The 22,679-nt window shown below is 45.4% G+C and overlaps 1 protein-coding gene across 3 annotated transcripts in view; it reads left to right on the top strand.

Annotated features, from left to right (window-relative positions):
• Window positions 1-202: 202 nt before the first annotated feature.
• Wnt5b (Wnt family member 5B) overlaps window positions 203-22,679 on the top strand; it is a 106,732-nt gene continuing 84,255 nt past the window's right edge. The window contains exon 1 of one of the 3 annotated variants that reach the window (XM_021249860.2): window positions 203-294. The gene's annotated coding sequence lies outside the window, so the exon portion shown is untranslated. The remainder of the gene's footprint in view (window positions 295-22,679) is intronic. The other 2 variants (XM_087186282.1, XM_004837642.3) reach the window with 2 other exon arrangements.

Genomic DNA, 22,679 nt, shown 5'->3' with positions numbered 1-22,679 from the left:
GCGCGGCGCCCAGCGGCGGCGGCCCGAGCAGGCGCCCCGGGCCAGGGCTTCCGCACGCGGGCCGCCGAGCGTGGAGGTCCCGGCACACGAGCACCGCGAACGCCGAGGGCCAGGGCTCCCGGGGCCGGGCCCCGCGGCGGCGGCCCCAGCATCTCGGGATCCCGCGCGGGGCGCGCCCGCCCTCGCCGCCACCCGGCTCCCCGCCGCGGCTGCGGGGCGGCGCGCGGAGGAGCGGGGTGGGATTCGGAGCCCTCGCGGCAGCGGCGCCCGGGGCCCGACAGCGGAGGAGCGCAGGTAAGCGGCGCGGCCGGTGGCGGGAAGGGCGCAAGGGGACCGGAATCCCCCGGCCCGCGGCGGACAAAGCTGGGCCGCCGGCGCGGGGGGCGAGCTCGGCGGGGCGCGGGCAGGTAGGGCGCGGGCGGGCATCGACCCAGGCGGCGGGGGCAGGGCGGTCCCTGGGCTCCGCCCGCGGCCATCGAGGACGGGATCCCTGTGGCTTCTCGCTCACTTTCCCGGCCTCTGCCGGCCCCAGCGGGAGCCCTCAGGGAGCGGACTCGGGCGGGACTTTACAGGGGTTGCTTCTGCCCGCCGCGGGAAGCGAAGGGTCAGTTTGCTGCCTCAATTCCTGCCTGAGGCCGGCGCGGGTCTCGCCCGCCCTGAGAGGTGGTGGTGTTTTCGCCTTCTCTAATCGCCCCCTGCGCCTGGGAGAGGGGGAAGCCGCCAGTTTCTCCATCCTCTGGGCCGTCTGTGGCTCTGCTGCCGTGCACTCAGGTCAGAGTCAGTTTGCCCGCATATTTGCACCCTGAAAATCACTGTGAGAGGCAGTTCATTTTGCCTGGAGAATGTTCTGTTTTGCAGGGAGGGAAACTGAGGTGGCTCAGGCCCTGGGTTCGCTACTCAGTTGAGTGCGGAGGGGCCAGTCCTTGCCCTTCACTTTAGCAGGATTGGTCCTTCACTGCTTTCCCCACCTGGCCACGTTGGCAACAGCTTCCAGTGATTGCCACCCTGGGCAGAGTTTCAGCCTGGTACCTGGAGGAGAAAGACCGGGATCCTGTTACCCATCCCGTTGGCGGAGGTGTGACAGGACCTCGATATTGGTACCGGCAGTGTAGGAGCAGAAGACTGTCGGCAGCACAGGGTCACCACACTCCTGGCCCAATGCCAGCGCTCTTACACAGGCCTGCGAGGAAGCCTAGGGTGCCCCCTCCGTGGCGGAAGAGTGGGCACATCCTCAGGAAGCCCGAGGACCGGTTCCTGTACCGTTGCTCTCCTGCAGTCTCATTCACATGGAACGTTACCTATCAAAACCAAGACTCACATCTCAGGCATAGTTGGGTGGATGCCGGGCCGGAGCCTGTACCCACATGCCTGTCCAGACTCACACACAGGTCCTGGCAAACATACCGACCTATTAGAGGTGCGGGGCTAAGTAGTGGTTTTCCTTCATTTCAAAATAGCGTCTGGTCTCTCTTTGACACAGATAATTCGTAGTTATAAATAGCAAGGAGGAGGAAGTGCAAAGGCCAATGCTGCAGGAGACCTCCCCTGGGCCGCCATGAGGAGTGATGCAGCACTGGGGTCTCTGAACGAGGCATAGCTAAAGCCGGGGCTCTGTACTAACAGGTACACGTGGGCTGACACCTGGGCAGGGGGAAGAAGCAAGGGACCTAAAGCCACAATATATAGGCAAATCCCTAAGGGCAAGGGACAACACCCTCTAACCCTGCGAGACAACACCCTCCCCCTTCCTTTATTTTGTTTTCTTAAAGACAATCAAACAGAGAACAAGTGACACACTGGAGGGAGGGTCTGCCCGCCAGGGGAGCTGAGCCAGGCTTGGAAGATCTTACTTTTTTTTTTTGTTTGCCAGGTCCACTTGTACAGTTTATTTAAAAAGAGACGGCTGTAAGGTAGAAAGGCAGATGGCTTCTTTATTGCAAAGCCAGCAGTTATCAAAGAGAAGCAATAAATATGACATTAGGAAATTTAAAAATACTAAACCCATGGTATCTCTGAACAGTCTCCAAATTCACAGGATAAAAAGTATCTCCTAGGTCTGGGAATGTCCCTACCTCAACACCTAGGAGCTGATGGATTGGAGGATGAAGGAGGTCGTGGCATCGAGTAGGAATATTGTGACTTCCACAGAGTCAGTGTTAGCGGGAACCGTGCAAGAGACCTCTTACTGCCCTCTTTTCACCCATGGATATCTTACTTTCCCCCCATGGATATCTTACTTTCCCAGACTCTGATATTCTGTGCATTTGAGTATGAATGTGAGTGAGAGAGTGTGTGTATGTGTATATACTTGCCCAGGGTATCTGAAGCCAGTTCCCTTTTTAGTGCATTTGGTAGTCATAATATCTCCCAGGGTTTCTTATTGGCTTGCAACAATCTTTTTCTGTTTTTTTTTCTATCTCAAAAGCATGAGTTAAAGGGATCCGGTGGGGGTGTAGCTCAGAGGTGAAGTGTGTGCTTAGCATGCTGGAGGCCCTGTGTTCAATCCCTGGTACCAAGAATAATAAATAACAATGGCATAGTCCTCAAATTGCTAAGAGTCATATGCTGCAAAAAGAAAAGAAAAATAACCTAGGATCATTCTTCACCTGTGTATTCTACCTTCCTCTTACTCTAGTGGCAACTGAAAAGTTGTCTTTCCTTGTGTGTGGCTCTGGACACAGAACCTAGAACTTCACACTTGTGCATGGTAGGCAGGCGTTCTACCACTGAGCTACATCTCCAGCCCAGTCTTTTTCAAGTTTTTTTGTTGTTGTTCTTCGTGAGGAGCAGAGAACCAGGCTGGTGTGTTTTGATTTTTACTTCTAGGACAGTTCTGTTGGCTTCTGGATTATCACAGCCACTGTCAGCGGGGCAGGGCCACGCTCTTGGCCTGGCATCTGTGGTGTGGAGGGACATTTTACATGAAGTGATAGTCTTTGTCTTCTCTGAAATAGGAACCAGTAAGTCCATAAAAACTTTTGTGTCACCAAACTAATTTGGTTCTCCCTGGCTTCTTTTCAAAACCACCTGTCATTTATCTCATTAATCTTCTAAACAGGTTCTCAGAGTTCACTCTGTTCTAGTCCCACACCTGAACACACCACAATTTTTGTTGTGGTATGGTAGTTATTTTTTTAACTCCCTTGGGTCCCTCATGACTCAGAACAGTAATAGATGTAAAGACCCTGTATAGTGAGAGCAAATGGGAGCTGCATGTAAGGGCATCCTTGGCTGATTTGTACTGGACCCCTTCAGTGTGTATTCAGGAGTCCAGAAAAATCCAGCAGAGGGTAGGACATAGATACTGTGATAAAAAAGAAAGGCCTGGTCTTTTTAAAACTGAGCCACCTGTTAAAGTGACAATAACCCTTTGTCCATCTCAGAGTTATAGCCAGTGCTCTCCTCAGCAACATGGCTGCAGAGCCCCCAAATGGATCTGCTGTTTAGTTCAGTTCCAGCTGGACTTTTCCCTTCAGCAAGAAACGCCTGGACACTGCAGGGCAGGTGATTGCTCTGCTCCTTCCATGCCCTCCCCACCCTTGGGCGGCTCTGTTTACCTGGCTAAATTTAAACCTTCGTCCTCTTGGGCCCACTGGCTGGCAGTCTGGCCACTAGGCTGGCTGCTGCGGCAGCATTTCCTGACTTCTTCGCCCCTGTGGTTGCAGTTTGGTTTTTTTGTGCTGCATGAGTCTTCTTCCAGACTTTCTAAAGTTGGTCTCTCTCCTCCCTGCTTCCCCACCCATGTGGCTTTCTTCCCGGCTCTCTCCTCCTGAGCCGTTTGGAACCTGCCTGTGTTGGGAGACTCTTTCCCTGACCCTTCCTGATACCCTGCATCGAGGTTTCAGGAAAGCTCTACTCAGGCTGCCACTGAAGGTCCTGGGGGCTGTGGCAGCTGTAATTGTTATCCAGCCCCTGCTGGCACCAGAGTCCCCTCTGAGTCAATATGGTAAGGGCGGCAGTGGAACCTTTAAAGGGACAGGGATGTATTCTCAGAATTCCATTCTGTACCCTAAACTTTCAGAGTCCTGAGGAACCCAACTGGCACATGTCCTGATCTTTGCATTGCTATGTTTTCTTGAGTTCTCTTTTTTAAATTTTAATTCGGAGGTGGGGTGCACATTGTACCTCCTCTTCTCTGGGTTGTCTTTTCTATAAAGTGAGGGTGGCTGGGGATTTAGCTTAGCTGCAAGGACCCGAGTTCGATCCCTGGTACCAAAAAATAAAAAATGATGTGAGGGTGGTGGATTGGATTGTCTTAGAGGGCTCCTTCCAGTTCTAACATCCTGTCTCTTGTCAGAGCGTTAGCTCTTGCAGGTTTTGGAAATTCTTGTGTTCTGGCCCAGGCCCTCGGAAGGGAGAGGTGCGTGCCCACAGGAGGGGAGGGCCCAGAGCCTGTTGCCTTCACAGTTACTGTTGCACAAAGCCGGGGCTCCCAGGCAGGGTTTATGGTCACACTGGAGGCTCAGGTTGGGCCCCTGGCTTTGGGCTCTAGCCTGGCAGGGCCTCTGTGGTCAGCTGGCATTCTGAGGGTTATGACAGCTATCTCCAGCTCCGAGTGACCCGGGGGCTGGTGCCTCCTTCCTGCAGGGGGTCACCCAGAGTCCATTCTTAAACAGTTTACAGTCTTCTCTATAGCTTCCTTGAAGCCCAGACATGCAAACTCTTAAATAGTGTTTCTTGTCTGAGTAATTTATAAAAGGTCAGAAGTCGATTTAGTAAGGTCTGGGAAACCATAGCTGGGCTTGGGTTAGAAAAAGCCCTGGCTTAGACAGTTCTTGGTTTATCAACTGTAGTCCTCAAGGGTCATTCCAAGTTATCTACAAATGTTCCTGTGTTAGATTTGCCCCAGCACAGGAGCATATAACATAAAAATGTAGCACAGTGAAACATACAGGGTAATAAAGCTTTTCTGACAGGAGCTAGTGGCAGTCTTGTTTGCTGGTGAGGCTCATTCTGCCCTCTTGGCTTGGAGTGAGAAAAGCCAGCACTAAAGGTCAGAAGCCACACACAGCCCTGTGCTTCTGGGCATCGACTGTGTCAAGTTTGCACTTGGAGCGTTTCTTGGGCCTGAACCAGGGAATGACACGGGCAAGAGGCGAGTGCACCCACCAGTTTTTCTTACACCTGCCCCTGTCCCACAGCTTTCATTGCTGGGAGAGGTTGAAGGATAGTTGAGTCCGTGTTATAACCTGGAAGATTATATACTTCCCTCATATCTGTTGAGAAGTTTCTTCAGGGAAAATCTGAGTAATGGATGATTAAATACTTCGTAGAAATCATGTTTGGAGTTTGAGACCTGTAATCAAGGTCGTTAAACCTTTCAAGAGAGTTTGTATATATGTTTAGAAGTAGAAAGTCTCAGGCAGGAGCTGAAGCATGGGGGCCAAGGGGGCACCGTGGACTGTGCTGCTCCACAAGCAGCGAGGACGAGCTGAGACCGCAGAGCTTGAGACAAAGCTGAGTCACTCCGCCTCGGTCTGTGAGACCTGGCAGGGCCGGGCTCCTGATACCTCTGTGCCTCAGTTTCCTTGCTTATAAACTGAAAACAGTAACTTTAAACCTACCTGTGTAGTTACTGAGAGGTCTGTTGTGTAGGTACTGTAAAGCCCTTTGGGCACACCCAGAGCTTTGTGGGGCTCTTGCATAGCTGTACTGATGAGGGTCTAAAGGCTAGCAGCTCCAGCTCTTTAGCAGCCTGCTCCTGCTTTGCTGTACATTAAAGAAAGAGGCTGCTGGGGCTGGAGTACATTGCTAAATGCAGAGCACTTGCTGGCAGAACAGGGCCCTGAGTTCTATCTCCAGCATCACCAGAAAAAGAAGAGAAGGAAAGGGAGGGGAAAGGAGAAGGAAGGAAAGAAAGAACTCCCTGTGGCCAACATGTGAGTGCATCTTCATCGAAACACATTTTAATTCATGTATTTAAACCTCACTGAGTCAGCCCTACTGTCCCTGGATGCCAGGCTGGATGCTGTTGGTGGACCTTCCCTTAGGGACCATGTAGCTGGTTAGGGGGACCTCCAGCTGACAAGCAGGATCTGCTGGTTCCCCCAGTACAGGCCCTTTTCCAGCACAGAGCTGAGTGCCAGGTCTAGGGGGCTGGATTAAGTCCTTTATGTGTCAGGGCCCAAGGGTTACCCCCCCCAGCCCTGCTCCTAAACTTCTTGCTTCTCTAACTGAATGGCATCCCTTACAGAGCTATCAGATACTGAGACATTACAAATAGATGTTAGCCACACCCCGAGATTCCTCTTTCTTGCAGACTTTTTATATCATTCCTGATATGTAAAGGCAGTTTTCACACTTCCTTGATAAAACCCTCCCTACCTCCTCACCTCCCCTGCAACTGAAAACAGCCCAGCCCTGGCACAGTGGCCTGCTCAGCCCTGCCTGCTGCCTGGCTGGCCAGCTGATTTTTCCCCACTTTCTCTTACCTCTTCTTGACCCGGCCTCCTTGATGTTGTGTGACTACCCTGGACCCTTTCTGTGGCCTTTATCCCTGTGCTCCCTCTGCAGGCCCACACCTGCCCATCTGTGCTGGGCTAGCTCATTCCTGCCTCCAGGGCTCAGCTTCCCTAGAGGCCCTGTCCTGGGAGTAGCCACCCGCCCCAGGCACTCTGCTCCTGTCTGTTTCCTGAGAGCTCTTTCCATCCCCTGTAGCCCTCCTTTATATCAATGAGCACACTCATGAAATGTCCACCCCCTCTCCCATGTTTGACTTGTTCCCCACTACTTCCTCGGGGATGGAGCAGTGTCTGAACAGTCAGGGTCCAAGGCATTCAGTAAATATGTTATGGATACTGACCTTAGGTCAATGAACTTTGTGATTGTGTACCATATTCCTTCCTAGAGATGAGCCCCTTTGTCTAATGGGTAGGCTATCTCTCATGGTTTTTCGTTGATAATCGAACTATTTATATAATAAATATTAACTCAGGTATGTCCTAGGTGCTGGAGATACAGATATAGCTATATCTTATAGAGATCTTATAGGTAAGACATAGCTCCTGAACTTCAGGAGCTTTGGTTAGCTCTGGTTTTGCCACACACAAATGGCAATTGTGCAGTCTTCCAGAACCTCTGGGTCTTTCGTTTTTCCCCCTGTACCTAACAGCTATCTTGTGATCCCACAGAGAACCTTGTGAAGGTGCTTTGGGATGCCGTGTAGAGCAGGAATGCAGACAGGACAGGAAGCCAGAGGAAGCCATCCAAGCCCAGAAGGTGATCTGTGAGAGAAAGCACTGAGCTGCCCTCTTTCTTGGGTTGAATTATATATATCTGTATATGTAGTGTGTGTTCAGTAAATATTTGCTGAAGGAATTGAATGAACGAAAGGCAGGGCGCTCATCTGTGGAGTGGAAAAGACTGAGCAGTGGAAGCAGAACTGTTGTTCCTGGCCTCTCCTCTCCTTCCCTTCCCAGCCTCAGAGGTGGGCCCCCCGGTGTGACTGTGGCCCTGGGATGTGCCACTATTTTGTTATAACTGATGAAAATAAGACCTTCACTGGAAAACATTGAGTTTTTTTTCAATTTCTTCATATTTTCATTGAAAATATGAAAGTGTTAATTCCTAGAGATAATCATTGGTGATATTTGCTGTACATTCTTTCAGTCTTTTGTACACTCATCTGTACAGGCACGAGTATTTATAGACACATGTGTTTGTGCTTTATTTTTTCCAGTGCTGGGGATGGAATCCAGGGCAGTCAACACGCTAGGCAAATGCCTTGCCACTAAGCTGCACCTTTAGGCCTGTGTATGTCTTTATGTGCTGTGCTCTACTGGAAGGGTAACTCCTCAAGGGTGAGGACTGTGACTAGACTGTTGACCTTGCAGACTCAGTTTAGTGGTGATTTTTAAGATTTTAAGTCTTTGCTGGGCTAGGGGTGTGGCTCAGTGGTAGAGCGCTTTGCCTCTGTGAAGTTCTAGGTTCTGCCCCCAGCACTGGGTTCCTTGCCTTCCATCTTGTTTTCTCTGGAGTAGAGTGGGTTGACTCTTTGGGACCAGCTGAACTTGGGTGTGAGCACTGAACCAGCCATTCACAACCAGATTGACCTTATCTTGGCTGCTCTGAGCTCTGGTTTCTTTGTCCCTTAAACAGGGATAGTAATGTCCCACTTGTAGGTTTCTTTGAGAATTAGATGTGGTAATTTATGTGAACTAGGGCGATCCTAACACAGTCCGAACTCAGTCAGCTTTAGCGTACTTCTTCACCTCTTCATGGAAAAAAGTGAGTATTGAGGAATTGTCACCAAAGACGCTTAAATACACACTCAGAATTTGGTAAAAAAAAAAAAAAAAAGACCTGAGAGTTTTAAAGTTTGGTTTGTTTTGACAGTTGAAGAGGCAAATGAGACTTGAAAATTTACTTATTATATGACGACTTTTGCCAAAGAACTGTGGAGAGCTCAGCAACTCCACCCGCTTGGAATTCTCCTGGAAAGACCTCCCAGGCAAAGAGGAGGGCTCTCAGATGTCGCCTGTCTGTACTTCTCCCCTGCAAGCAATCCCAGCATTCAGCGTTGTTGCTGTTCAATAAACTGGAGACCTCTAAACAGATTATAATCCCTAAATTTTGAAAGCTTATCTTGAATTGCCCTATTTTATCAATTCTGAGACACATTCAACATTTTAGAGATCAGGATGCATCTTAAAGTCCATATGGTGTCAAAACTTTTCTTTCTTAGTAGTACAAAATAAAGATGCATTTTAGAATCAGCAGCGTCTTATATTTGGTGAAGTAAGGTAATGTTCTTGATCACTGTTTACAAAAGTGACCTGATATCTTTCCTGGTATCTACCTTGGTATTCCCATACAAATGTGCTTTTAATTTTGCCAAGCACAATATTTAAAGTCTTGCCTTCATGTTGAACATCTGTTGACTGAGATAGGAAATTTTGGGCAAAGACCAGATGTCCTGATTCTTGAGGATCTTGGCTTCCCTGAAGCCATCTAAGAATCAGAAGTGTGGGATTTCTGCCTCTGCCTTAATAAGGATCTTGGGAAGTCCTGGGCCGGGGTTTTAGCTCAGTGGTTTTGACGCCGGCTGCGCAAGCGGAAGGACCCAAGTTCGATCCCCGGTACAAAAAAACAAAACAAAACAAAAACACAAAGAAGGATCTTGGGCAAATGAGTGAAGCACCATGAGTCTCCCTTTCCTGCTTTATAAATGGATTCACTGTACCCCCCCACCCCTGTACCTGTCTCTCAGGGTTGTTAGGTTCAGTGAGCTAGTGTATTTGAAAGTGATTTAGATCCAGTGTGAGGTTCTGTTCCTACCTGTAAGATGTGCAGAATGGAAATGTGAACCAGAGATTTCTTTAAATCCACTAACAAAACATAGCCCCAGCTGACTCAGAGGTGACTCATACCCGGCACTTGTCTTTTTCTTAATTTCTAGGAGAGAGCCTTTGAAAACTTTGTAGAAGCTTGTCTGATGAGGTGAAATAGGATCCCAGAGGATCAAAGAGAAGTTACTTTATATAGCCAGAGTGCAAGTTTTCTCCTCCCTCCATTTAATACTTTCTTATTTCACTGCCTTGACATCAGAAAATATGTTGGGTGAAATATCATTAATGTTAACGCATATGTTGTATTTTTATCATGGAAGAAAAAGTGTACTCTCTTACAAGTGCTTAAGAAATCCAGTCCTGGGCTGGGGATGTAGCTCAGTGGTAGAGTGCATACCTAGCATGTACAAGGCCCCACTGTACTGCAAAAAAAGAGAAGGGAGAGAGGAGAAAGAGGAGAAGGGAAAGAGGAAGATGAAGGGGAAAGGAAGTGAGGAAGAGGAAAACGAGAAGAAGAAGGAGGAGGAGGAGAAGAAAGAGAAGAAGGAAGAAGAAGGAGAAGAAAGAAGAAACTGAGTCTTTGCAGTCCCTCAGGTGCCAGGTCAGTCCTTGCTCCAGAAGTTCACTGGCTGGGAGACCACCATCACCCAAGCTCTCCTGACCTCAGTTTCTCCATCTGTTAGAATCCTTCAGAGAGGCTGGGGATTTAGCTCAGTGGTTCTGCTGTTTGCCTCGAAAGCCCAAGGTCCAGAGTTCGATCCCCAGTACCAGAAAAAAAGAATCCTTTGGGGGCTGTTGTGAGGGTTAAAGGAAGTGAATCCTCATGAAAGCACTCGTATTAAATGAGCACAGGGGCTTGCACATAGAAAGCACGCAGGAGATTTTTACTCTAATTATGCTTCTAAACAAGCACCAAAAATGCTATCGTGCAATTGCCAGGAACTAGTTTTGTTGACATAATCACCAACTTGGTTATGTCTGGGATGAAGGCATAGAATTGGTGTTATTTTCATACTTCAGCATGACATTAATAAGCTACACAGACATGTCAATTCAACAGTAACCTGAATATCATTGCATTTTCCATACTTACAACTTTTTATACTGTAACCAAAGCAATAATTCCAGTCAGAATCTTACCAGACAGCTTCTTAACATTTCCTTTCTAGTGAGATTCTGACAGTGTCCTGTTAACCATTCCATGGCTGTAGAGGGCTTCTGGTGTGAGAGATGGTGTCCTGTATCTCTGGTTCAGTGCAAAGCACAGGCCTCTAAGAAAAGGGGAAGAGTTAACTTCCACTGTGAAGGTTAGAGAGAGTCTCACGGTGTGAAATTCATAAACTTCTTGTTCTCTGCCCTTACCGGCCGCCTTATGTTGCCACAGCAGAGTGGTGAGAATGCTACTTTTTGCTGTTTTTGCAGTGCTGAAGATAGAATCCAGGTCTGCATGCATGTTAGGCAAGTGCTATACCACTGAACTACACCTCCAGCCAACTTTTTCTTTTCAGTCAACTTTATTGAACTATAACTTACATGTAATAAAATTCACATATTTACAGGTCAAAAAATGTGGGACAAATATGTACGTTCATACAAGTTCGACCTCCAACAAGATATTTCTGCTGTTCCAGAAAGTTTCCTTGTACCCCTTAAGCATGGCCACACATCACCACTCCACCAACTCAAACACCACTGATCTTATTTGTGTACTTCTAGATTAGTTTTACTGTTCTAGAATTTCACGTCTATAGAATTATCCCTGAATTATGGTGGGGTTTTTTTATTTGGCTTTTTTTGGCTGACATAATGTTTGGGAGATTTATCTGTGTTGTCGACAGGAATCAATTGCTACAATTTGTTGATTCACTTTTGATAGACATTTGGATGATCCTAGATTGTGATGAATAGGTCAGTCTCTTCTTTAATTGTGATGTTTAGTCTGTTTACATTTAGCACAACTTTTAATATTTTATTTTGAAATTAGTTTAGACTTGCAGTAATATTAGAGAATTCTTGCCTGCCCTTTACTTAGTTTCCCCTAATGTTAACATTTTACTTAACTGTAGAACAATTCAGCAGGAAGTTAACATTGTGACAGTATTGTTAATTCATAGATCTTATTCCCATTTCACCAACTTTCCACTTAAATGTCTTTTTCTGGCTCCTCAAATCCAATCCTAAATCTTATGTTAAATTTAGTTGAGTGTCTTCTTAATCTCCTCCAATGTGTCACACTTTCTTAGTGTCCCTTGTTTTTTTTACTACTGTGTTAGATTTCTGTTGCTATGTCAAAATATCCGAAAAAGAAAGCTTAAATGAAGGGAAGGGTTCATTTTGGCTCATGGTTTCAGAGATTTCAGTCCATGATTGGTTGGCTCCATTGATTTGAGCCTGTGGTGACTTATATCATGGGAAAAGAGCATAGCAACCAGGAAGCAAAGAGAGACAGGAGGGGACCAGGGTCTCACTCTCCCCTCCGAAGGCACACCCCTGTGACCTAACTTCCTCCCACTAGGCCCCACCTCCTAAAGGTTCTACCACCTCCCAGTAGTGCCACAGACCAAGACTTGGTGACCAAGTCTTTAGCATGTGGGTGCCTTTGGGGGACATTTAAGATGTAAACCATAGCACTTGTCATAACTTTTGATGAGTACATTTCTTTTTTTTTTTGGTACCAGGGATCAAACTCGGGTCCTTGTGCTTTTGAGGCAGGTAGCGGAACCACTGAGCTAAATCCCTGGCCCGATGAGTACATTTCTATCATGTGCCTCCCTCAGTTTGTGCTTGTCTGATGTTTTCTCCTGATTAAAACAAAGTTATGTATTTCTGGCAAGAATACCACAGAGTAATGTAGCCTTCTCTGTGATCATGTCATAGGACATGATGTCAGTATGTCTGATTACTAGTGATGTTAACATTTTATCATTTAATGTAATTTTTATATGGTTTGGTTCATATGTAGTATGTTGCTGTTCATTGTCCATGATTTTTTTTTTTATGATAGTTTCTTTAGGACTAACTGCATGCACCTTTAACTTACCATTCTTAACTTTATTTAGAGTCATCATGTACCTCTTCACATCTACACTTCACAGATGTAATAAAAAATACCACAGTATAATTACACTTAGGTGTTCCCATATTTTAGTGTGTTGTCATATCTTTTACTTCTACATGTTCTAAGCCCCAACTACAGAGTTGTTATTTTTGCTTTCTTTAGTCAGTTATCTTTTAAGTAAGTCATGAGAAGAAAGAAGTCTTTATATTTACACGCTTTAAGGTACTCCTTGTTCTTTTCTGCAGGTTCATGTTTGTAGCCCGAAAGCCCAATGGATATCCATTAGCATTTCTTGTAGTGCAGGTTTGCTGGTGGCAAATTCTCTTAGCCTGCATTTTTCTGAAAATGGCTTTCTTTCTTTCTTTCTTTTTAAGTATATTTTGCTGCATATAAAAATTATTATTTGAAAACCAGAGATGGTGGAACACACTTGGAATTCCAGCAGTGCTGGGAGCCTGAGGCAAGAGCGTCGCGTTTGAGCCCAGCCTGGATTAAATCCTCAGGACTGGAAAAGGCTTTTAAAGACCCTGTTTTTATGAAATGGTTTGAACATATTTTCCTTTAGTTATTTAAATATAACTGTAATTGCTGTCTTTAAGCCTTTGTCAACTTATTTCAATGTCTAGGGTTTGTCAAACTTAATATTTTGGACTGTTATTTCTCAACATTTATCTGTTTTATTTTTGTTTAGTGATTTTTTTTTTTTTTTGCTTGACTGTTAGGCATTGTGGGTCATCTGTTTTTAAAACTCTGGGTTTTGTTATCATTTTTTTGAAATGTGTTGATTTTTGTCTTGGCTGACAGTTCAGCTGCCAGCTAATCACTTTGTGTCGGCGTAGGCTTGGTTTGACACTTTGCTAGTGGGCATCTGTAGAAAGCACAAACATTACCTTGAGGAGACTAAGCTGCTTTCTGGTCTTCAGATCTCATTAGGGCTTAGTTTTAGTACTTAATTTCTTTTTATGGCCAGATAATATTCTATGGTAAAAGTTGCCTTTTACTTATCCTTTCATAAGTTGATAGACATTAGGGTTGTTTGTATTTATTTATTTATTGGTACCTAGGGATCGAACTCAGGACCTTGTGCTTGCTAGTCAGGTAGTGGAACCACTGAGCTAAATCCCCAGCCCACTTTTTATTTTTTTGACTATCATCAATGATGTTGATGTCAACATTTGTATTTGTATTAATGTGGAAGTATATTTCCGTTTCTCTTGAGAAGATACCTAGGAATGGAATTGGCAGACTTTTCCAAGTGGCTGTATCATTTTGCCATCCCACCAGCACTGTATGAATGGGATGTGCTTCTGCACATCTTTGTCTATACTTGTGATTTATCTTTTTTTATTATAGCCATCCGAATGGGCATGACTATGGACTGAATTGCTTTCTCCCTGCTATAGTTTGGGTACATGTAGTCCTGTGAGGGTTCATGTGTCAAAAGTTCCGTTCTCAGGCTGGTGCTGTTGGAAGGTGCTGAGGACATTTAGGATTGGGGTCCTGGGGTCCTTAGGTCCTTGGAGTTGTGCCTACAAAGGGCATCTTGGCTCGCCTGTCTTCTTTCTCCTTATGAGGTGAATGGCTTGCCCCTTCCTGCACCCCTCCCATGATGGGCTGCCCTTGCAAGATGCTCAGTAGCAATGGGGCCACCTATTTTGAACTGGAACCTTCAGAACCATTAGCTAAATAAGCCTTTTCTCTCCATAAGTTAATTGCCTCAGGCATTTCATCATGGTAACGTCAAGGTTCCTAATACTCTCTAAAGCTATGCAGTGAAGCCCCAACTTCCATGCAAGAGCATTTGGAGCTGGAGCTTTGGAACGTTATTAGGGTTAGATCAGTTCATCAGAGTGGGGGCCTGGTATGCTTTCAGTGTTTCACTCAGAGTTTACATGTTGGACACTTGGTTCTTTTTTTTTTTTTGGTACCGGGGATTGAACCCGGGTCCTTGTGCTTGCGCAGCAGGTGCCGAAACCACTGAGCTAAATCCCTGGCCCTGACACTTGGTTCTTAATGTGGCAGTTCTGGGAGGTTGTGGAACCTTTAAGAAGTGGAGCCCAGTGTAAGGTAATTGGGTCATTGGGGATGCTGTCCTCAGAAGAAACTGATGGAGTTCTTGTGGGACCCCAAATCTCTCCCTCTTACACTTGCTTCCACCGTGATGCCATCTGCTATGATATGACAGCCAAGGTACCTCACCGCAGGCCAAACTGATGGAGCCAACTGATCTTGGACTTTAAGCTGCAAAATTGTAAACTAAATAAGCCTTTTTTTCTTTATATACTACCGAGGCTCAAGTATCTTGTTATAGCAATGGGAATTGGACTAATTTAGGCACCCATAATGGGATTTAGTGCCTGATAAGCAGAGACACCAAAGGGCTTGCTCTCTATTTCTCTCTTCTCTGTGAGGACACAGCGAGAAGGCAGCTGTCTGCAAGGCAGGAAGATCACCTCACCCTTACCATATCCTCACTTTGCTGACTTTCTGATTTTAGGCTGCTGCTGGTTCGTAGAACCCTGAGAAAATAATATTTCATTATGGCAACCTGAGCAGATATGAAGTGCTATTTCATCGTGGTTTCCATTTGCATTTCCCTAATGGTTAATGAGGGTTGGGAGTGTAACTCCATGACAGAGCATTTGCCTGGTATACATGAGACCCTGTGTTCAATCCCCAGCAACACAGACACACACACACACACGGAAATCCTAATGGGTAATGATGTTGAGCAACTTTCCGGTGTTTATTTGTGAGTTGTATATCTTCTTTGAAGAAATACTGATTTGGATATTTTGCCCATTTTTAAAAATTGGGTTGTCTTTTTATTGTAGAGATGCAGGAGTTCTTAATACATTGTAAGTTATCGGGTACGTGATTTTCCAAAATTTTCTTCTGTTTTGTGGGTTACCTGCTTTTGGTTCATTGTTTGTGCCACTAAAGATGAACATGTGAAACATTAAGTAGCTAATATGCTACCAGGACCTGGGTGCAATCCCTGTTACTGCGAAAGAAAAGAAAAACAGTAGCCAGTATAGATCTTTATGCATCTCGAATTAGTTATTGATAGAGGAAGTAAACTGAACACATTCAGAAAATCTTATCAAGTCATGATGATTGGCCAAATGTAAATCTTCATATATTTGTAGTATTTACTGTTATTTTCTCATATAAAAATACTGTAAGTCATCGCTCACTGATGCCATTGGGGTTTCAATAGCTCAGAAGCCTGGGACTTCCTTTGGGACAGATGGCTTGTGCATCCCTGCCCCATCTGACAGTGGCTTATTGAGTGGGAGCAGTGCCCGAGTTAAGCACCTCCTGGCGAGAGCTCAGCATCTTACGGACGTTCACACCGCACAGTAGATTGAGCTTATGCCCACACTGTGTTTCTACAATTTTAGAAACTTTGAGGTGTGAAAGTTCTCCAAAAATACATGTGAATGTTTTGGAATGGAAACATCATTATATTTAGTGATAACTATTCTCTCCCTTCTTCCAAAATACTACATGGTATATAACTTTTTTCCCCCCAAAATGTGAATTGAAATGAATATAGTTTTGTATTTCTTAAGATCTTGAAATAATTGGAGGTCATCAGAGATCACACAGACTTCTAAGTGAATGTTAATATGGTATTAAATATCCTGAAGAGCTCTGGGAGCATGCCTGTCTCAGTGGCATGACTGTCATGGTGGCAAGTCCAATCTCCTGTGCCAGGCTATTCTTCCCCAACTGGTGACCTTGCACTTATGGGAATCATTTTCCTGGATCAGGTGGTGATATGATAATGCCTTGCATGTGTGTGTGACTCAAACAAATCACCTCACTCTGCCATTTGCCCATTTGTGTGGTAGTAAAACTGCTTTGAGGTGTTTAGATGAAAGATGAGGTGGACAAGCCCTGACTTGAGGAGATCTGAATTTGAGAACTAGCGGAGTGACCTTAGGCTAATGCTGGCCTTTCAGAAGTAATAGTTTCTTCAGGCATTTATGTGTGTGCTAGCATTTCCCTGAGGTATTGTGAGATTCAGATGACACCTCTGAAGTACCAGGGACACCACACTGAGTTCTACAAATGTGAAGTATCATAGGGGTACTTGCACCAGGTCTCTTTGCCTTCATGTTGCCATCCAGAGCTGACTACAACATTGCAAATCAGGATTTGAGAAGGCTGAATGGCCCAGCAGTGGCATGTACGTGAGCATGTCAGAATGGGAATAAGAGATCCATAAGTGTGGGAAAAGGGATGGGGAACATATCACTTTGGGGCTTTTGTAAAGATCTCCAAACTGATAGGCTCCTTGGCCCCAGGTTGTTTCTGTATAGTCGTGTTTATTGAGCTTTCTGTCTCACATGTGATTTTCATTGGATGGCTTCTGTGGTCTCAGGAGATCTATGAATCCTGTGTTCTTAATTTGCTGTCATTTCAGAACTGCAGGGACTTGTCAACATTTTAGCATGGCAGATCCAGTTAATCCTTATGGGGTTGCTCCTTGGCTCTTTCCCTGCAGACACATTTTCTGTCAGCCACCCCATAAGAAACGTACACACACAACCTCAGGTTCAGAATTTAGGAGGGTACGCGGGGTGAAGTGAATTAAATGAATTCCTGTGGAGAGCTGTTTTCCCTCCAACATACCCTGCACTTTCTTCGGAGGAGAAATAAAAGCCCTTTTTAGGACAGATAACTTGGGCAGTGCAGCTCACACCCATGCCATAAGCTAATTGTAGACAATGGAGCTTTTACTATGTTTGGTTGTTAGAGTAGAAATGAAACTGGGTGTCCTGAAATGGAGCTGGGGCTACTCAACAATGCACTGCCTTGTAAGAGCCCTGTCATCAAGGTGTGAGTGTGGTTATAGTGACAATGAAAGCTTTTTGTTTCCATAAACCAAAATGAATTCACCCCTTGCGTTCATGGAGACCCTGAAGGGCCACCTCGGAGAGTCAGACATCAGGCATTGGTGCTGCGCTTTTGCCTCAGCACCCTTTGCCCTTTGGTATAGCTGGTTTTAGTGCACATGTGCTTAGCCCCTGGGCAGTCATGTGGGAATAGCTTTATGATGGAGATGTTCATGTTTGGGTGGATGAGGACCCGTGTCCTTTGGTTGAGTTCCTTTTGGCCTCCAGAGATGACTGTGGCATAAAGATGAGAAGCTGAGAAGGTTGAAGAGTCCAGTAAGATCGTTGCACAAGCAGATGCTATGAATCTTATCATTGAGTAAATCTGGGAAGCTGTAGCCTGAGGGCTGATCAGCGGAAATGTGTGGTGGACTCATATTAATAACTAAGGGGCAGGATTGAAGGGAAAGTGGATGGAGTCATTTCTGGATAAATTGAAGCTGATATAGCTAATCTCTCCGTAGAGTTGCAAATATGGTAGTGAACTTCTTTGAAGAAGTTTGGCAATGAAAGATAGAAATTGGGCAGTAACTTCAAGGGTAGCAGAATCGAAGGAAAACCTGGAAGTGGGCTAGTAAGGGGCATAGATGCAGAGCAAGGTTCCAAAACCTTGGCAGAGGAAGGCACAGGTGGAAGATTAACCTGTAACAGTGGTGGTGAACCTATGGCACAGGCACCACAGTGGGCCATTTTTACTGAATGCTGTAAAAGGCTTGCCATCCCTGACCTGTAACATTCACACTAAATGGTAGATTACAGGTGACCCGCTCCGGCTGCTCATTCTAAGGTATTCATTAACCCTTTCCATTTCCTTCCTTGCCACCCCAAGGCTGCCTGATCCCTCCTCTCCTCTGATCTTGAGGTTGTGCAGTGCCTGCTTTCTCTCTTTTAATTGATTTTATTTTTTATTAATATCCATTAACTGTACAGATCAGTGGAGTACCTTGTGATTTTCAATACACTTATACAGTGTGTGCTGTTCAAGTCCAACCTCCATTGATCTACTCTCCACCTTCAACACCCTTTGCAACCTCTAGTCATCCCTATTCTACTTCAGGTTGACTTGTTTTAGTTTCTGTATATGAGAGAGAACACATATTTGTCTCTCTGTGTCTGGCTTATTTCATTTATTTTTTTTGGTACCAGGAATCGAACTCGGGACCTTGTGCTTGGGAGGCAGGCGGTGGAACCACTGAGCTAAATCCCTGGCCCCTCTATCTTTTTTTAATAGTCAAATAATACTCCATTATGTATGAATGCCATGTTCTGGGCTTTTTTGCTTGACTCTCCTTACTTTTATGCCACCCATTCCTGAGGCCCCTTCTCATGGCTCCTGTGGACTCTGAGAAAATGGGTTTCTCTGCTGTCAGGTGGAGGCTTGTCTCCTTCTGGCCTCCCAGTCCCCATCTCGGCCTTTCTTGGCATCCAGAGCATTTTGATGGCTTTCTCCCTCGCTTTCCAAATTTACTAGATCCTTCTTTTTTTCTTCTGATTGTGGTTTTCCCAGTATTCCCTGTCAGCCAGTTTGGTGGGCCCAAGATGTTGTTTTTCCTGCTTACATGATTTTTCTGTCCTTACCTGGTCTCCTGGGCCTGCTGCTGTGCCTTTGTCATTATCCGTGTCCCCTTCCTTAGTGTCAGGCCCCATGGTCGGTTCCATTGTTGTCTTGGGATAGATGTTAGTACAGCAGTACCTTGGTTCAGGGAATGCTTCTGTTTGCAAACAATTTGGTTCTCAAACAAAAGGATTTGACAAAATTTTGCTTACATTCAAAAACTCCACATCAGGTGATAGACACAACTGTGGCCATCTTCCCCCACAAATGCAGTCATCTTCCCCCGAATAGTAAAACAAATCAAGTTCCCGAACCGAGACACCCCGTATAGCTACACTCAAGTACATTTTCATTGTTAGTTCTATCCTGATGACTTGGTCTCTATCCATGAGTGGATTTTTGGAATGATCTCATCCAGTACCTTCCAGCATGTGTTTCTCCCTCAAGGGTAATAAGTATTTGGTGAAAAAAGGAATTGTGTGCTCAAAAAGTTGGAGAAATACTGGTTTCAACCAAATTAAGCATGTATTTTTTTCAACCACAGAACTTTAAAGAGTTTATGATGTAGTGTGACTCCCTCAGGAGGGGAGGTCTTCCCATACTTATTTGACTCTGGAACTCTTCTGTCAGAACAAATTGGTGGTCCAATCCACTGTTGTATTTAGTAGGTGAGCAAACCGATGAGTGCTAAGAATCTGACCGCTGGGGTCATTCATCTTACCTAGGGCCCAGTGGCTGCATCATGGTTTTAACAGGAGCTGCAGAGACAGTGCCATTGCAGTAATGCCTCGGAAACTTTAGCAATGTGCAAGCCATGGCTTTAGCTCTGAATACATAGTGAGGTTACGGCTAGCCTAAGTTCCCTTTACCAGGAAGCCATGGACAGCGCAAGAGCAGGCTGAACTGCTGCTCCTGGGTGAGATGCTCTAAGCCCTTCCTCAGGTGTCCCATTTCCAGTGTCTCTGGCACAGGGACTGGGCATCACAGCCTTGCAGAGCCAGTTGCTGTTTTCCAAGCAGAATGCCTGAAATGGCACACTTGTGGGCCTTTGCACATGCCCTGCCACTGTTTGCAGTGTCCTTCTGCACCCGTGAGCCTGTGGTACCACATCTACCACGGAATTGCCACTTCTCATGCCTCCCCAGGCTTTCTCTCCGTGCTGTGCTTGCGCATGAAAATTCTCATAGAACACTGTGTACATACCTTTAACTGTTTTAGTTTGTCCCCCTCCCCAGACTTGGGGTCTTTGAGTAGAACAGGCCCTCACTTCATGTTACGGTGCCTGTGGCAGGTCTGGGTGAATTTGTTGAAATGAGGACAGCCTCCTAGTGAGGCTGACTTGTCCAGGGCAGCTGTAGGAAAGGAGTCCATGGAAGCCTCTTAGGACAGATAGCATTTGAGGAAGGCCTGGGAAGAAACATTACACTGCCAAGCCAGAGAGGAATAGCTCTTCCAGGTACAAGGGAGAGGGAAGGGAGAACAGAGGTGACCAGAACAAAGGTGTGACAGGGAAACAGCCACCAAAAGGCAGAGAACTTAGTGTCTTGGATAGAGCAGGCAGTGAGGAAGGGCAGGGCATCTGCAAGAGAGGCTGGAGGGGGAGGCTTTGCAGGCATGGAGCAAGGGCCTCACGAGATCAGAGGTACAGTGCCCATCTGGTCTCCAGCAGCCCATTGCGGTCAGACCAGGCCCTCACTCAGATGTCTGTGCAGCGCCCAGGGTAGTCCCTGACCAGGTCTCCAGTGTTTAACCCAGCCATGGCAGGGGAGGCTGTATTTCCAGCCGGTGGCTCTGCGCATGGTAGGCAGTGACTCTGATCATCACAATAACTGGAGCTTCAGGAGGCCTATGGTGGCAGAGCAGAATCGAGTTCTAGCTCTGACTTCCCTCCTGAGAGACTGAGTTGCTGGGAAAGCCACCCGCCCTTCTATATCACACTTTGCTGAAAAACTCAGACAAGGGATGGAAGGAACCCTGAAGCTGAATTCAGGAGATTATCCAACTAAAAATACTACACCTAAGTGACTCTTTCTAGGTAATAAAGTACTGTTTCTTCTCATTGCTATTCATATTTTCTAAAATTTATGCAAATATACACATAACAAAGTAAAACCATGAGTTATTTTTAAAGATGTAAATACTAATTTACTGTAATGAAAACGTAAAAATATGTAGTATGCAAGGAATAGTAGCTTAATGCCTGGTCTCTATTTGAATTTGACATTGACTTTTGGCAAAGAGAGTGTCTGTCACTCCTCCATACCTTTTCTGTGGATTAAAGTGAAATTTAAAACATCAGCTATTAAGACAAATAAATAGTTAATGCCTATGATAACGTGCATTTAAATTAAATTATAATGCTGAGGGTGTAAGGTAGGTTGCTTGCCTAATGTGTTGAGGCTCTGGGCTCATCCTCAGCACTGAGACGGAGACAGAGAAACAGAAAGAGAGGAGACAGACCCCCGGGTGTGTGTAGGGTTCCCTGGTTGCAGTCTAAGTTTGGTCACTTGTGTGGCAGTAGGAGAGAGGAAGCCAGTGGGGAAGGTATTTTTTTCTCCCTGGTAAGGGCCATCAGTTCCTACCCCCTGGCCCCAGAACATTGCGTCATCTTCATCATTGATCCCTAAAAGTGCAAGGTAAAATACTGTTACACACAAGATCGTTGTCAGAAGAAGACATGCCTTGATGCTGTCAAACTGGGTGATAGAACCTGTACTTTGTGCCTTTCAACATGGCTTTGTACCCAGTAACATAAGAGCTCAGCCATTCACTGGGCTCCAGACAATTTATAGTCTGACAGGGACTCATGGGACAAGATCTTCAGTTTCTCCAATTATCTGATAATTCACAAACATTTTTTAATTATGTCAGAATATATACATTATGAAATTTACCATTGTAAGCCGAACATGGTGGCGCATGCCTGTAATCCCAACGCTTGGGAGGCTGAGGCAGGAGGATCACTGTTAGTTCAAGGCCAGCCTGGGCTACATAGTGAGTTCAATGCCAGCCTGGACTGCATAGTGAGATCCTGTGTCAAAAAACAACAACAACAACAAAACCATTGTAACCATTTTTAAGTGTGCAGTTCTGTAGCATTAAGTATATTCATATTATTATGCAGCCGTCACCACTCTCCAGCTCCAGAACGTTTTCATCTTCCCCAACTGAAATTCTATTCTGGATTAATACTATTGTTTACATAATTAACATTAAACAGTAATTCCCCATTCCTCCCTCCTCCCAGCCCTTGGGAACCACCATTCTACTTTCTGTCTCTATGAATTTGACTATTCTAGGTACCTCTTAGAAGTGGAATCACACAATATTTGTTTTCTGCACCTCACTTATTTCACTAGCATAAGATCTTTTTTTGTTGTTGTTGCTGGGGATCGAACTCAGGTCCTTGCACTTGTGAGGCAAGCGGTGGAACCACTGAGCTAAATCCCTGGCCAGCATAAGGTCTTTTTTGGGTGTATGTATGTATGGTACTAGGGATCAAACCCAGGAGTGATCTACCACTGGGCTACATCCCCTGCCCTTTTTATTTTTTATTATAAGGCGGCATCTCAATAAGTTGCCTGGGTTGTCCTCAAAGTTGTGATCCTCCTGCCTCAGCCTCCAAAGTAGCTGAAATTACAGGCATATACCACTATGCCTAGCTAGCTTAATATCTTAAAGTTCCGGCATATTTTAGCATGTGTCAAAATTTCTTTCCTTTTAAGGCTGAATAATATTCCATTGTATGTATCTATAATATTTTGTTTTCTACTTCTCTCTTAATGGAACATTATTGTTTTTATTTTTATTCAGATTTTTAGTTTTAGTTGACAGATATAATTGTATATATAGAGAGAATCCAATGTGATGTTTTG

Source organism: Heterocephalus glaber, unplaced genomic scaffold, assembly GCF_053883595.1.
Source record: "Heterocephalus glaber isolate CG9 unplaced genomic scaffold, H.glaber_assembly_v1.0 deba00000281, whole genome shotgun sequence".
Taxonomy (NCBI): Eukaryota; Metazoa; Chordata; class Mammalia; order Rodentia; family Bathyergidae; genus Heterocephalus; species Heterocephalus glaber.
Note: the sequence above shows the minus strand (reverse complement) of the source record. Positions and strands in the feature narration are given on the sequence as shown.